At 45.2% G+C, this 12,187-nt stretch overlaps 1 protein-coding gene across 1 annotated transcript in view; it reads right to left on the bottom strand.

Moving 5' to 3' along the window:
* Positions 1-1,452: 1,452 nt before the first annotated feature.
* The window catches only part of LOC119186276 (uncharacterized), a 46,280-nt gene continuing 35,545 nt past the window's right edge, over positions 1,453-12,187 (bottom strand). Inside the window, exon 3 of the mRNA XM_075881916.1 lies at positions 1,453-1,703. The gene's annotated coding sequence lies outside the window, so the exon portion shown is untranslated. The remainder of the gene's footprint in view (positions 1,704-12,187) is intronic.

The following is a 12,187-nucleotide window of genomic DNA, read 5'->3' as shown; positions in this document are numbered from 1 at the left end:
ATCACGAACGGGTATGCAAGCGCCGGTGGTGGGTGCTGCTACTGGTGGTGGTGGTGGTGGTGGTAGCGAAAAACATTCATTGATTCTATTTACAAGTAAAAGAGATAGGAATGGCCTTAAGGCCCGACCCTGCAAAAACTCTAGGAGCAGTCTCTAGTCCGGGACCTCTGTGGCTTCCGCGGCGGCACGCCTCCTGGCCACGAGGACTCTTTGACCCTCTAAGGCCAAGCGCGGCAGCCTCCCTGCTTTCTCGGGTACGGGAAGTGTTGGTACGGGGCGAAGGAGAAGTGACCACTGGGTTAGATGGGCATGCCAACACCATGAGGAAAGTATCCGCAGGCGGATGATCATGGTGTGGGCATTCCTCGAAGAAAGCCTGATTGAAATGCATAAGTATTGCCGAGGCACAATACTGCGTTAATGTAAAAGGTGGCATGCGGCTCCTGAGAACCACGCAGTTCAGTCAGCTCGCGATTTCAAACGCTTGCAACAACGCGTAGTGGTGACGGCTGCCGGCAGGAAGACGCGCCTTGAGTGTTTCGTGAGGCGTGGCGCTGCGACTGAAGAGGGGTGATGATGATGAAGGATAAAGATGAAGGCGCTAAAAGTTCCATCTCCTGACGTCTTAGCAGGCGTACCTCCAAGAGTGACCCCGTAGCCAGCAGAGGGAGGGTGGATTCAAAGTGACTCGAAAACTTGCAATTTTATATTTATACATATGCATGCGCACACAGAAACCTATGAAAAATTAACGGTCGGTTGTACCCGCCCTCCACCCTGGCCTTTCCCGGTAATCAGTTCTGAGTTTTCCCCATTGTAAAGAGCCCTCATAACCAACCACTGTATATTTCAGCGAATCTGGCTGTTCTATTGTGCCATCTGAGCAGTGCTCTATTGAAATGATTTTTATGATCGGCTAAATATTAGTCATTATGTTAGAAGAAACATGGTTATTTTCTTGTAATGTTTCAAAGAGGTGAATGAGGCTCTTCCAGCTGTGTAGCTACCCAGATTTACCCAGACTACAACACAAAACGCAGCCCGTCTTGTTTTCATGACGAGCTCCTCTTGTTCTTGCATCTCTGACTTGCTTCTCGGCGAAAATCACTGTGTGCTCCGGATTGCACGAAGAACCGACGCCAGTATACATAGTATTACTCGCGACCAGTTTAGTCTCCGGACCAGCTGTAGGCACTCCAAGGCACGCCTGTGACTCGGCCATAAGTGGAGTAACATCACAAAATGCAAATTTTGTGTATTGAAGGGTGTGGAGCCTTTCGCTTTAAGTGCTGGCTGTTTTGGCACCTTGCAGGGGTTTTCCAATTCACATAAAAGATACCTACTGGATAATGCACATGATTACAATGCCCATACCATGCAGGCAAAACGCCCTTTATACCAGACAGAAGGAATAATGCCTTGTAAGCAAAACATGTTACGCACGAGCCAACATACATGCAGCTGAAATCGCTGCACATGCGGTTTATTCTCTACAATCTTGCGTCCAGTAGATTGTGCAAGCGAGAGCTCATTCATCTTCATTTCCGAAAGCTCGTTCACGCTTTGTTGTCGGTGAGGAAGCTGGAATCTGAGATTTGGTACTTCGGCGATGTGCCACAAAGCGTGCCGTAGAGGAACTTGCAGTGCTGTGGTACGCCATGGCGGAGGCCTGATTCTCACACAGACATCAGACATTTTGAAGCCTGTAATGTATAGTGGGATACTTTAGAAAGATGACTCATCTTCCCTAAAGTTTAGCCCATATAAAAAGCCAGCACTATAGGTCCCACAAGGAAGGAAAGCACAGGCTGCTAGGGGAATATCGTAAATTTTGTCGAAACAGTTCAGAATAAAGTACTTCAGAAAATTAGGTTTGACATGAATAGGTAGAAATTTTACCCGTTTGAAAATAGACCGCAAATGCGCTAATAAAACCCTACAGTACGATGATGAAATAATGTTATCGTGCAATTAACGCACTTTTCTAACATGGGGCAGTGAATAAGTTGCATCCACACACCTGATCAGTTTGCATGCCTCGAAACTAAGTCCACAGATCTACGAAAACTATTCGCATGCCTTACCTCTCACTCAGAAATGGTATTTGGTTTGATCGACAGCACTGCGACTTGCGACATTCTCCAAGAACCAGTTGTCCGACATACATTCGCGCACCTGACTTATGAAGTAAAAAAAAAAACCAAGGACACGCACACTGTGCCCACATAAACCAGAGTGTTATTTTTCAAACAGAAGAAAACTGACACGGCAAAAAAAGCTACCTCGGCGAACACTGCCACACCGAGAATTTCGTATTGTGACAACTGGATAGGCACTACTAGGCAGACTACGCACCAGATGGCGCATAATGAGAACAGCGCCACTGTCACTATATGAAAAGTGGCACTACATATAGTCTCCATTTTGCAAACTAGGTCACGCCTAAATCATTAAATTGTTGCCATAAGGCATCAAATTATAGCTGCGGCAACGCTAAAGTCGTTGACGTACCCTAATTACTCGATCTGCGACAAGTAATGTTGTCGCAGTCGCACTTACTTATCACATGAATTGCTTAAGTGCCTCTGCAATTCTTTCCATCCAGAGCTGATCAAGGATATCGTGAAAATCACTAGTCCAGCCTTATGTGGGGAGGGTGCTGGAAACCCTCTAGGTTTTCAATTTTCCTTGTCTTTATATACACGAATACCTATCATGACCTCCGCGTTGCAGGAGCCAATGATGGAAGCAACGCACTTGAAAACTGACTCCTGAACGTACATAAAGTAGGATTGAACAAGCCACTCCCTCTAAGAAAAAATATTTTCGGCTACACTACTGCCGCAATTGTATTTGGGTACGATGCAATTACCGCGAGAATAACTATATAAGCTAGAGATAAAATGTGCAAGCACAATAAGTGTATGTTATCGATACCTGCCCTATGCATATTAAGGAACTTCAATATATTAGGCCAATCAGTAATGTCAAGTTTACGGCTAGAAAAAGCAGCGCGAAACCTTCAAACAGAACCCTTAGTGAACTATACTTCATTAGTTAAAATATATTTTAGTTGTATTGCTGAAATTGCTGCAAGCTAGCAGACTACTTTGAAGGATTTTTAGCGGCTCATAGTTTAGTTTTGTTCTAAAGATATTAACGTCGATAAAAGGGAGACTATAGCAACAGATTCAATTCAATTTGTTCGTTTATCTCTTCTATTTACTTTTCTTTGTCTTTAGCCCTACATGGAGGTATGAACGTCAAGCAAGTACACTCATGCATCTTTCTTCAGAACATCTCTTCCACATTAGACCCACTGATCTTCAATGTCTTTTCTTAACATGTGACAGCATTTTGCTGGCGTTCGAATAGCATATCATTTCGTCGTTTAGCAACAGCCTACAATGCCATGGAAGTTACATGGTATTAACGCTGGCGCGAAGAGCAATTAGGCAACTTTTCAATTATTTTCTTAACATGAGAGTAAATTTTGATGGCGTTGAAACAGCATAAAATTTTGTCATCGAGCAACATCCTCAGAAGCAACGGAGGTTCCATAAGGTCAACGTAGGTGAGAAGTGCAATTAGGCTATTCTTTGTTGCCATGTTTATGAACTATGCAATGCACGCTTAGATTCCCGGTAAAAGTTTACCAATACTTTACAAAAAGTTTTTTTTGGCTTGTTTTCTGTGTAACCTAATATATGTTTTACGTTTTTCATACGATAAAAATGTAGGCAGATGAATTAAAAACTACTATGATTCGTTTTATTAATTTTTAGGCAATATTAAACGCTAAACACAGCTCAAGCTACGTAGTACACTTGGTACACGTATTATGCAAATAGTGTGCGACACCTATACTACCCTCCTGCCTTTAGAGCGGCTAGAGTCTCCACCATGCAAACTCAAGTAGGTCGCGTCCACATCACCAGGGTATTACCATAAGGCAACACCCTGATGATGACGTCATCTTATCATCCTCATAACATCATGCCCATTGCAATGGTAAATTGCGTTAACACACACGTAATTTTACGGAGTAAATGTTTACCAAAAGAGTGAATTTAAGTTAGTTGTTATTCATAGCACGTAAATCACAATGCCATTGCGCCAATGAACGAACAAGGAAACAGTGTAAAAAAAACATACTGTCCATCAATAATTTGCCTTAGCACCCGCCCCCTCCGAGAGCTTTTTGCACCTATGATGGTTTCGCAAAACCTGCCGAATCGGAGAAATTTCGGCCTTTCTGCTACTCCGTCGGTTTTGCACTACGAATGTGATAGACCTACCTTTTACCAGGTGAATGCCATAAGGTAACGTCTTCAGGTGATGTCCTGCTGACGTGACAGTTTTTTTGGTGATCTGTCGCCTCTTCATAACAGTATATGGTGACTACGTCACCTGATGATGCCTTCTTGCATGACTTATGTTCACGCACGAAGTAGTCGACAGCGCATTTATCGCGTTTGATGAGGCTTATCAGGCTCTAGCCCTAATAACGTAAGCGGCGTACAAGGTGATACACAGCAAAGTTCCATTCATTCTGCATGTTCAGAGACCACTACTGAATCACGAAAGACAAGACGGAGGTGATCAGCGTATTCCCTTGTTGGGCACTTCATGATCTTGCAGTGGTCACAGTCCACGTACAGCAGATTGTACTTGACGGTGTTCTTGGCTGAACACAAAGCAGAACACAAGCATCAAGGCGAAAGCCAAGTCTCGTCTTTTTTGCTTACGATGAAAACGGTTTTCGACACCGTAACGTAGCAATTGAATGCCTTTAATGACTTTTATCCTTAGCGCTTCCAATTCGGTAAAGTTCAGCATAAAATAATACTGCTCTGCAGTGGGTAGGTTCCAGTTTCTATAGATCATCTATAGATATATCATCTATCTATCTATCTATCTATCTATCTATCTATCTATTTATCTATCTATCTTAGATAGATAGATAGATAGATAGATAGATAGATAGATAGATAGATAGATAGATACCGAAAGTGCTTGTAGTACGCAAAACATTGCATCGTATTTAAAAACAACTTTTCTTCAGTTCTTGACATCATTTTGCCTCATGTGCAGATATCGTCATGCCACCAATTTCAATTGATCTTTGTGGTATCGCAAAACTTATAAGTGGCTTGCCCATTCACACTTTTCCTGGACCCGACAATATGGGTTCCAAATTTCTGAAAAGCACCGTTACTTACACTTCATTGATACTAACAAAGATCTTTCAACAATCCTTAGATACATCAACCATTCGTACACAATAGAAAAGTGGGAGGATATATAGTGCCAATTTTTAAGTCGGGTAATAAACACTCTCCGAAAAATTATTACCCTATTTTTCTAACAGTCACATCTTGTAAGCCATTGGAGCATGTAATTTTCACCAACCGCATTATTGTTCTCGAATCCAACTCTTTTTTTTTTACACCGGTGCAATAAGGCTTTCTCAAACATTTTTCCTAGGAGTCACAACTCGTATCATTCACTCACAAAATGCATCACATTTCGGACCGTTCATTATGCCCCGATGGTATATTTTTAGACTTTAGTAGACTTTCGACAAAGTATGTCACCAACAACTACTAATCCAAATGAGCCTACGAAACCTTAACAATAATTTGCTATAGAAGATAAAATGTTTTTTATGCAACAGATTTCAATACCTTACTGCTAACAATCAGAAATTGTTATCTGCTCAGGCGTACCGGAAGAGTTGGTCCTTGGTGCACTTCTGTTTTTTTTATATTATTGGCCTCACGTCTTCTATTTCTTCTAGCATTAATCTTTTTGGCAGATTATCGTCTGACGTTTCATGAAATGACCATTAATAATGGCAGTTCATTCCTTCAAACTCATCTTAACACCGTAGCAGCTCGGTGAAGCTCATCTCGAATGAATTTAAACATTGGCAACTATAGGGTAGTGCGCGTAATGAGATCACCCAACACCCCGCTAACATACTTTTTAAACAACGCCCCGATCGATCCGGTCTGCTCGTATAAATACTTGGGTGTTCTTATCACGACGAACCTATCTTGGGCACCTCACATCGAATACATTACTAATAATGCCAATCGCCCGTTAGGCTACACACGACGTAACTTTTCAAAAGCGCCATCAGCACTAAAACTGTTTTTATATAAGACTTTGTAAGATCTAAAAGGGAATATTCCTCTTCAGTGTAGAATCTTTACTAGGATAATGCAATTGTAAAACTAGATCATGTACAGAATACCTCCGTTCATGTCATACTTTCTAACTATAATCGCATTGTATGTGTAAAATCAATGAATTCCAGCCTATGCCTTTTTTCACTTGAATCCCATCGCAAATTATCCCTTTTGGCCACATTTCACACATTAGTCTATCATCCCCCTGTTCATGACCAACTAATCCTAAATCCTCAGTGCATATCCCATCTGATCGGCCACCGTCATAAGGTTGGCGTCGCATTATGCAACTCCCGGTGTTTTTATATATCATTCATACATCTTACATCAGCGGATTGGAGCCACCTACCGGAGCACATAATAACTATAGCTAATAACCACCTGTTTCGACAAGCATCACCTAATTTTGTATATTTAGAAAACATACAATGTAATGGGTTATGTATTCAGATTTGGGTGCACGTTAAAGAACCCCAGGTGGTCGAAATTTCTGGAGCCCTCCACTACGTTGTCTATCATAATCATGTGGTGGTTTTGGGACGTTAAACTCCACATATCAATCAATCTATCAATTACGTTATGTATTATCATGTATTTGATTCATATTGTATTGAGGTCGTTGTTCCTACGTAGGTAACTTATTTTCATGCTGTACTTTATTTCTTGTTTACTTATAACACTTCCCTCTATAATTCTATATGGCTTTGAGGGTAACTAAAATAAAATGAAATAAAATATTCTCAAAGGGCAGTTTGTTCTTTTATATTAGCGCAAGTTTTAACTGCTCATACGCAAGGCTAATATGATGAACGGAAGAATTTACCTTTGGTCAACTGCACATGTATTGTGATAAGATTATTGAGTGAAACTTTCGAGAATGTCGTGTATTGTCGATGTACCCTCTAATTGCCAGAATTATTTCAGTGTGGGGTCCGCTTTCCGCTTCAAGCACATTGTAAAGTGCACTCGTCATTGTCCCCAAACATGAGGAATCTTATATAGTGTGCGAATGCAGGCTTTTGAAGACTTGGTAAGCAAAAACGTAGCTAGACCAAGTGCCTTTTCGTACTTACGTGCGTAAGTACAGAACTACAGTTCTTCAATTTTGTGGTGAACTTTAGTTCCGCTTATTTGGTCATGGTCTCACTTAAGAGGAGCATTATTATGCAGTATATAATTTCTGCCACTTCGGTAAACTTCACTTAAAACGGAATAGCGTGCGCGATTTACTCGGGGCGAAATTGACAGAAAACTCCCGTCTGTTTAAATTTAAGCCCTTTTTAAGCAACTAATATGTCCAAAATTACTCCAGATGGCATGCATTATATATAGTTTTATAACTTCATGCAAAATAAAGAAATGTCATGCAAAATTTCACACGCTCCCGCGAAATGTTGAAATAATTTCACGCAAAGTGTTGATCACTAGATTTACTGACTCCCTTACATTTCATGGCGAACAGAAAAGAAAAAATGTGCATGCGTATTCGGGCGGAGGACCACCAGGGGGCGCTGACTAGTGCGGACTCGCTTATGCTGGCTTCTGGTTTTTCGATGCTTTCGGTTGGTTTCTTTCCTTGAAACTTTGTACGGTATGTGTTAATCGATGCAGCTCGTTGTGAAGGCCTTGCCGACACCGAACTTTCCACGGTGGGTAACTTTTTACACGTTGTACGAGTGTGTGTGAAGTTTCGACCAGGCCAAGGCGCAGTTAACCTATCGCGGTAAGCCTAACCTCGGCGAGGCAGCGCGGGTAGGCCTAGGCCTAGCCCTGCGTTTGCAGGCGCTTTAGCCCGAGATGAAGATCGTGGAGGTAAAGGAAATCTCTCAAGAGGAAGCAAGCAGCCCCGGCTGGATGACGGCTTATGGCCGAAAGAACAGAAACGGGGTGAGAGCGTCGACTACTACGCACGAATGCAACCCAACGAGCGACGGACGAAAGTACGGTGTCCGCACCGCCCCCCACAACACGCCTCGCCTCGCTTGCTGGATTCCGTGCCGACCGGCTGTGCCCTCGGGATCTCCGACGACAGTGCAGCTCTGACCGACTGGGTTGGTTCTACGGCACCCCCTGAAGCCGGTCCCTGACGACGACGACAGCGTAGCTCTGGCCGACTTGATTAGCTCTACCCCATCTCCTGTCGCCGACAAGAGCTCTCGCCAGTGGTGCACTGTCCTCGGACTCCTGCGGCCGTCTCCATCTTTCTTATCTTCTCCTTCAATCGTTTGCTGTCCCTGCGCCTCGCTCTCTCCTTCCTCTCTCTCTATCTCTTTAACTTTTAATCCTATCATTTTAATCACTTCTCTACCCCCATTTCTAGTGAGTTACTGTTGAGGTGTCCCCCCCCCTGAGAGACAGTTATGGGGCTCACTTGTCTCTTCTCGTCACTTAAAATCACTTCGCCCCGCACCAGCGCATTGTCGCCACCTCAAGGCTCCCTCAGCTACCGAGGAACACGTACCGCATCATTCGGCCTGAATGTGACCGAGGTGAGTCAAATATGATTCCAGCAAGTCCTGGCTACGGTGGCAGCGCTGCCTCCAGCCGACATTGAAGAGGAGGGCGAACGCACGTACCGCATTTCCGTGTACCCGGCTCCACCCGATGACACATGCAAAGGCGTCATAACGGGTGTCGATGAGGATATCAGAGAGGTTCAGCTCCGAGCAAGAATCGTTGATTGATATGTGGGGTTTAACGGCCCAAAACCACTCTACGATTATGACAGACGCCGTAGTGGAGGGCTCCGGAAATTTAGACCACCTGGGGTTCTTTAACGTGCACCCAAATCTGAGCACACGGGCCTACAACATTTCCGCCTCCATCGAAAATGCAGCCGCCGCAGCCGGGATTCGAACCCGCGCTCTGCGGGTCAGCAGCCGAGTACTTTAGCCACTAGACCACCGCGGCGGGGCGAGCAAGAATCGTCAACCACCGCAACACAGGAGCTATCGAGGCTAAAATAATCAAAACAGCACGACTGCGGTAGTACTGTTCAAGGGTATGAAGGTGCCCAGTTATGCCTCTTGTGGCACGAGCGTGTTTTGCTGCATGCTATACCGGAGGTATACGGAGGTTTGCTATGGCTGTGGAGGTTTAGAACATCGTGGTGATGTTAGCCCTAACCTAGACAGCAAGTGGTGCCGTACGTGTCGACAGAAATCGCCAACGGAGGAACATCAGTGAAGTCTAAAATATTCCCTATGCGGAGGTCCACATCCCTTTGCAGACAGAGCACGCAGAGAGAGATTTTAAATCTCTTACATCGTCCGACAGAGACGACGTGAACGCCATCAGCACTCCGAGAAAACGAAGGCGGCCCGAGGAATGCAGTCCCGAGACTCCAGTGTCCCTTCTAGCGTCTTTGGCCCCTATAGTAGACACCGCTCTGGCACACCAGCTGGGCCGCAGCGGAACACCATGAGGAGCCGCTCGCGTTCCAGCGGGCATTCGGTGTCTCGTACGAGATTCCAAGAGGAGCTCACATGGGCTCATTGGGTATCGGGCCAAGAAGAAGACGTCTAAACCGAAAAAGGTAATGCGGTCGGCATCGACAGAGCATGAAGAAAAAAGTGAAATTGAGCAACTACGTCAGAATTTTGCTAGTCTCAAAAATGAACTACGCAAGCAGAAAGCCGCGCAGGCAATTTCCAGCAGGGTCGAGGGTACTAATGCGGTAGATAACGTCGTGCATAAAAGCATGCAGGAAACCAAAGTCGACGTTAGCAAGCCCAAACGTAGGGCCCCCCTCCAATGTAGGATGAGAGTGACTCGTGTTATGCCAGGGAGTCCACACCGAAAGTCATTGCCTCTGCAAAGGCAATCTGTGTCAAAACCAGCGATCCCACCTGACGCCATGCTGCCGCGGTGGTCTAGTGGCTAAGGTACTCAGCAGTTGATCCGCAGGTGACGGGATCAAATCCCGGATGCGGCGGCCGCAATTCCGACGGAGGCGGAAATTTTGTAGGCCCGTGTTGTCAGATATGTGTGCACGTTAAAAAAAACCAGGTGGTCAAAATTATGCTAGCCCTTCACTACGGCGTCTCTCATATGCATATGGTGGATTTCGAACGTTAAACTCCACATGTCGATCAATCGCCTGACGCCATAATCTCAATGACGTCACTGACATCGTTGAGATGATGGCGTAAGACAGACCAGCGGCGCCGGGCTATACAATATAGCCCGGTGCCACCTGTCTCTCTTATGCAACGCACAGCGAGCTCCCTCAAACCGTGGGTCCGACAGTAGCCCGATGATGAGATCGCACCATCCAGTCAGGCGAGTCTTATGCAATGCGTGGCAACATCAGTCGCCCTTGTGTGCAACCGAGCGCAGCGGCTCTAGATTTGGGGATCATGACGCAACCCAGCGGTGAGTCCACATTGGAGGATTCTTACGCGACCCGGCGGCAGTTCTGATTGGACGCTGATGACGTGAAGGATCACCTGGGGCTTATAAAGAACCACGCAGCTCTTCGCCAAGGAGCCGACGTATGCGTCAGAGAGAAGACATCTCGGCTCTTCGAGTCCCAATAGGCTGTCAACCCCAGTGCCGAATATGTAACACCTCTATTTCTACGCTGTACATAAACCTTGCCTTAATTACCTGTCGTCTCACTATTAACATTGGTTTCATAGCCAAGTCAGAGCGCTTTGAAACCAAAGTTAACACGGAGGGTCTAAACAGTGCACTTAGAAATTGCTCTCGTGTCTTGCTAGTCGACGTATAGTGGGTACGGAAAGTATATACTTAACAGGGGCAAACAACAAGAGGCTAGTGTGAGCGATGAAGAACCCTAAAGTGAAGGAACTCATCGAAATTTGTTGGAATTTTGGCCTTAAACCAGGCCGTGCGAAACGAAAGCAAGCGATCCTTGAGATCATGAAGAATGCAAGAGTAAGGGCTGAGGAAGTTGATGAGGCCTGGGCGGATAACAAAGCATGCCGCGAGAGGCTGAAAGGCGAGAAGTTCGCAAACGCGAAGAAGCTGAAATGCGAGAATGCCGTGAGGAGGCCGAAAAACAGGAGCGCCTCGAGTTGAAACAAATAGAATTGGCAACTCTACAGTGTTCACAGGCGCCTAGCGTGGGTTCTGCGACAATTCAGGTCAGCAGTCATAGAATTGGGACCAGCTGCCACCGTTCATAGTCGGCGAGGACATGGCAAAGTATCTCGTCAAGTATGAACACGTCTGTGACAAAATACCTTGGAGCGGTCTCTTGGGGCGCAGAACCTGTTAGCTCTTCTTTCCGGCGAAGTGTCCGACGTGATAACGTGCTTGCTGAGGGAAGCGTTTGAGAGCCATGGCGAAGTTAAGGAAGTACACTTGAGACGTTACCAGTTGTCACCCGAGGCTTTCTGGCAAAAGTTCCAGTACGCAAGAAAGGGCAATGAGTCACACGTTGACTTCACGTTTCGTTTTAAAACGTATTTTATTGAATGCTGAAGCTCGAAAGTGTTTATGACGATCGCGATAAAGTGGTAGAACGGATTGCATTTGAGCAATTCTACCACTGCATCGAGGATGATGTCAAACATTGGCTGCAGGACAAACTTGGCGAAGTGCAGCTTAACAAGGCAGCAGAGTTTGCTGAGGAGTATCATACTCGCTGAAAGTTACATAGCAGGTTAGTGTGCGTTAAAAAGGATGAAAGAAAAAAGAGCTTTTCAAAGAAACCTGATCAACAAAACCCACTCGACACCGTAATTTCAGGAAGGACCCGTCTTTTACGAAGGACACTGTAGGGGAAGGGCAAACGGAAGCGGACAAAGCGAGTGAGGTTCCTAAACAACGCACTGATACCACGCGGGCTTTTGAATCACGGCAGCCGCTACTTTGCTACAACTGCAAAAAAGAAGGGCACATTGCTCTAAACAGTACATAAAAGTTCCCTTTCGCAGCACTCTGACAATCGGAAGAGAACATGCGGTTGTTAGAGCCGTATCTCCAGGAAATTAGTGTGAATGGGAAAACGTGTCGAGCACTTCGCG

Source organism: Rhipicephalus microplus, chromosome X (assembly GCF_043290135.1).
Source record: "Rhipicephalus microplus isolate Deutch F79 chromosome X, USDA_Rmic, whole genome shotgun sequence".
Taxonomy (NCBI): domain Eukaryota; kingdom Metazoa; phylum Arthropoda; class Arachnida; order Ixodida; family Ixodidae; genus Rhipicephalus; species Rhipicephalus microplus.
The sequence above is the reverse complement of the archived record's forward strand: the minus strand, read 5'-3'. Positions and strand labels throughout refer to the sequence as shown.